Consider the following 5,035-nt stretch of genomic DNA (forward strand, 5'->3'; position numbering starts at 1 on the left):
AAATGGCTGCTTGTATATCTACAAATTTATGCTCAAAATTACACCACGTGTATATTATAAGTTGTGTTATTTAGGCTATTTGGTCACCATGTTGTTTACTTCTTCCACAGCGGATTAGCAGAGGAACTGGGGATCATAGGAAGCATTACTGCTATCCACACTTCACATGTGCTGTGGACACAGAAAACATCCGTCGTGTCTTCAATGATTGCAAAGATATCATCCAGAGGATGCACCTACATGATATTGAGCTGTTGTGATTGGTCGTGCAGCTCGTGTCACCTTGTGCCGGGGAAAGAGAGGTTGCAATTTTCCCACGATGCAATTCCTGAGTGGAGTATATAATTGAGAGGTGTAAATGTACTAGTATGCTATGAAGACAGATTTTACCAATTATGTGTAAAGACAAGAAAACTTTTAATTTCCTAGAGTTGAGACTATCGTGAACAAGAACACGAACTCCCTTGTCAGAGGATCTGAAACTTCACTTGTAGTCGTTTGGTTTGTTTGTTTGTTTGTTTGTTTGTGTATACACATAAGCTAAATATACTGTAAAATTGTGATATATTTCCACAGTATCAGCCTTTTCCATGTAACAGTGGATAAGCAGACATGTCAGATATATTTCCTTTTCTTGTAACCGTCATTCCAAGTCACTACAGTGACTGTCCAAAAGGTCATAGAGGCAGTTGTATTTTGGTGAGTTTGGGGAGAAAGGGACAAAGTGCATTTTTCAGCATTGACTGATTTCTGCCAAAGCTCTACATAACAAAAGCTTCAGTCTCTGCCTCTCTGATCTATACTGACCTTAGGCAACCTGTGTCCACTTGTGCTTTGTAAAATCTTTGTACACACAAAATCATTTCAAATGTTGACCTACTTTAACACTATGTTATGAGCCATAGGTATGCACAAAGATGATGATATTTGTGTATTTCCAGATTCTGTATAGTATAACTGCACCTGCACTAGTTGGCTGAGTTGGACAAGAGCTCAAGCCTAGCCATATGTGTACATTGTAACTTATATGTATCTCAGCAATAAGAGACAAGATTTCGTCATATAGGGCACATCTCTGAGAGTACATAAAGCATGTATTATCATCATCATCTTCTTCTTATCATTATTGTTTGTGGACATTTTGTGATGTTCCCAGTCTTGTACAGATGTATATTGATTAATTTGAAGCATTAGTTCTGTGACAGTGGGATGCTATTGCCTTCTGCCTTTCACCATTTCTCTCAATTGTACAGAGGCTTTGAAAAAAAACAATGCCATGTTGTGTGGAAAATTCCACAGTCTGGTCTCTTTTGTATGGGTAAAGTTGACCTAGCTGTAAGGACTATTAAATGAAGGCTGCTTGTAAAGCAAGAGATCTGTCTTTGTATCCCCTCACATAAATAACGTCAAGTGAACTGGAATGTGGTGTGTGCTTGTTCCTTCCTTAAGTACTGCTGAGTTTGGTGTTTGTCATTGCTGCAGAAACAAAATGATTGTAAAGACTTCACGGCTTGGATGAATGATTCATACTCATAGAGCCTTTGTAGCTGTGATGGACAGATACCTTCCAGTCACTGATTACCAAGTCATAAGTCTACATGTACACAATAACGTGTAACTTGTTAAATCTATATTTTTCTTGCACGTCATTCCTTTGGTCTTGATTGATCACATGATGTACCATTAGGAGCCAGCTGAGGACCCGAGCCAGGACAGAAGTGAATGTCATCACCTGTGTCTTTGGGGTTACTAAACCTGCAGGTGTCATCACCTGTGTCTCTCGGGTTACTAAACCTGCAGGTGTCATCACCTGTGGCTTTTGGGCTACTAAAGCTGCAGGTGTCATCATCTATGGCTTTTGGGTTACTAAACCTGCAGGTGTCATCACCTGTGGCTGTTCGGCTACTAAAGCTGCAGGTGTCATCATCTATGGCTTTCGGGTTACTAAACCTGCAGGTTTCATCACCTGTGTCTTTGGGGTTACTAAACCTGCAGGTGTCATCACCTGTGTCTTTGGGGTTACTAAACCTGCAGGTGTCATCACCCGTGGCATTTGGGTTACTAAACCTACAGGTGTCATCACCTGTGTCTTTCGGGTTACCAAACCTGCAGGTGTCATCACCTGTGTCTTTGGGGTTACTAAACCTGCAGGTGTCATCACCTGTGGCTTTGGGGTTACTAAACCTGCAGGTGTCATCACCTGTGGCTTTCGGGTTGCTAAACCTGCAGGTGTCATCACCTGTGTCTTTGGGGTTACTAAACCTGCAGGTGTCATCACCTGTGGTTTAGGGGTTACTAAACCTGCAGGTGTCATCACCTGTGGCTTTGGGGTTACTAAACCTGCAGGTGTCATCACCTGTGGCTTTCGGGTTACTAAACCTTGATTTTTGGCAGGCAGATTGCCGTTGTTAAGGCCAATGCCAATTGCAAGTTTGGGCTTCGTGGGGGGTCCGTACGTCACTGCAGTGGACTTTTTTGTGTTTGTGTTTTATGAGCAAAGTAACTCGAGTGTATCTTAACAGATATTCATGATTTTTGGTAGGCAAGCTACCATTGTAGAGGCCAAGGTCAAGTTCGAAAACTGGCCTCGTCCACTGGAGAAATTTGTTGCAAAGGCGCGATAAAATACATGAAGGCCAAAAAAAACCTGATTAACATGCATGGATTTGGACTGGTGACATACTAACTGTGGAAATACAAAGGTTAGGATGCAAATTGAATAAAAGATCATAGTTTAACAACAAACGAAAACAGCAATAAATCTCCCCCTGTTCTGATTCTTTCCCTTCATCACATCTTCTCATTACATTTTGCGACACTGTCGTAGAATTTAAAAAGAGGGAAAAAAGGAGTACAGAGATTCTTTTGTACTCTAGACCAAATTGATTTCTAGTGTTAAAGATCTCCGACCTCTAGTTATGATATGGATAACAAGATATCTGTTACCTTGTGGGAGTCACAGAAGATGATCAATGCGGTCTTAGTCAAAGTATTATGAAGTTTCGACTGTCAGATTTCTTGCTGAATTTGTTTCAACATATTCTATCACTATTTTATGTTAGAAGCGTTTTTTCGTCCTTTACAGCCCAACATGAGCCAGGCGATGATCCAGAAGTAACAAGGGCCAAATACTTCATTCGAGATGAGTTTTTGGTGAGTTTTGTGCAAACCCATCATCCATACTGTGTCAAGTCAATCTCCAACTATTTAAACAAGAGTTCGACTGTTGCATTGTAACTAGAAAGGGCGACATTTTCAACATGTGCAGCATAGTCACTCCATCCCATATGTACAAGAATAACCTCTTCCAGCGGCACACACATGTAAAATGGACCAGTCCTATCACCCAAGTCTAAAATTTAAGTTAAAAACTAGAAAGGTCGACATTTGCTCTCGAGAAAATATAGCATTTGTAACATTATCTCCCCATCAAAAGGGACTTTTCGAAACTCATTCCTGTAGAAAAGAATACCTGTTACCGGAAATTACCACGAGGGCTTGTTTTGCGGAAAAGCACTTAATGTGGATTTTATGCTTACATTGGGGATGCTGGAACATTTGTGTTTTTGGACTGGCCCATTTTATATAGGGATGTCATTGAAAATTTAAATACCTGAATACAGCGAACAACGTTTTTTTAATTGGAGTCAAGTTGGTTAAGGCTCCATTTCAGGCTAGAAAGACTTGGCAAACGACCACATCTTGCAGAAGTTATTTTAAGAATGCTCCACTTTTGCACAGGGATGAATTTGGAACAGTCCATTTTGTATTGTGCAAGGCAGAGTAAAATTTCCTCGCAAGCAAATTTGCATTCGCCGAATTCCTAACATCATATCATGATGGATTATCTTGTTACATTTTTTGTCCTATGTATCACTGTTAGCTCCCAAATGGAAGTCGTAGTGCCATCATTTGATTATACACGTATGTCTTGACAGTAAGGCCACAGCAAGTAATTTTTATGGGTGACCTCAGCCCGCGCATTTTCGCCTGGTTTCGGGAAAAAAAAACACAGAAATTTTGTTACCCTCCAGCGGTGGTCAACAAGCCGAAAATGCGCTGTATATCATAAATGCCTGTCAGTCTGTCTCAAAATGCCCTAAATGCCTATTTGTCAAAGTTCTTTCGGTGACTTGAGGCACTATTGCTCGCCTTTGGTGAAAGTCTAAGGTGTTCAATCGCATACAAATATCCAACAGTGTAGCAGCTGCCCATGATGGTACGGCAAGCTCTTTTTACAATTGTTCTAGTTAATGTACACACATTTAAAAGGGGAGGTAATACTGTTGAATACAGGAAGAAAAGATCTGTTGGTTTTCATATCATGTTTTTTCACTTCAATTGTTTATGATTTCAGAATTTGAAAATGTAGGGATCTTGTTTTTTTGCCCGCCTTGTTTTTTTTTCGCCCTATCGCGTTAAATTTGGAGTCTGTGAAGGATGTCATCCATACAATTTACTTGCTGTGGCCTAAGAAATTAAAAAAAATAGTAAGTTTGACTAATGATCACAGTCTCATACTGACTCTAGAGAAATTTAAGCTCCGAATTGAAATTCCTGCGAACTCACATTTACGTGTATAAGATTACGTACAAATTGTAGGCTCAAAATCGCTATTATTAGGCTACAGGTATGTTGTATACTAGCAACTAGTCACTGCATGTATGTTCTTTACTTTTCTACAGCGGATTGGCACAGAACGTCCCTGCTATCCACACTTCACATGTGCTGTGGACACGGAAAACATCCGTCGTGTCTTCAATGATTGCAGAGATATCATCCAGAGGATGAACCTACGTTGTGTTTGCACCATGCATATGTGATTGGTCGTGCAGCTCGTGTCACCTTGTGCCGGGGAAAGAGAGGTTGCAATTTTCCCACGATGCAATTCCTGACTGGAGTATATAATTGAGAGGTGTAAATGTATGCTATGAAGACAGATTTTACCAATTATATGTAAAGACAAGAAAACTTTTAATTTCCTAGAGTTGAGACTATCGTGAACAAGAACATGAACTCCCTTGTCAGAGGATCT

This window comes from Branchiostoma belcheri, unplaced genomic scaffold (genome assembly GCF_001625305.1).
Source record: "Branchiostoma belcheri isolate BF01 breed outbred unplaced genomic scaffold, Haploidv18h27 scaffold94, whole genome shotgun sequence".
In the NCBI taxonomy this organism is placed as follows: domain Eukaryota; kingdom Metazoa; phylum Chordata; class Leptocardii; order Amphioxiformes; family Branchiostomatidae; genus Branchiostoma; species Branchiostoma belcheri.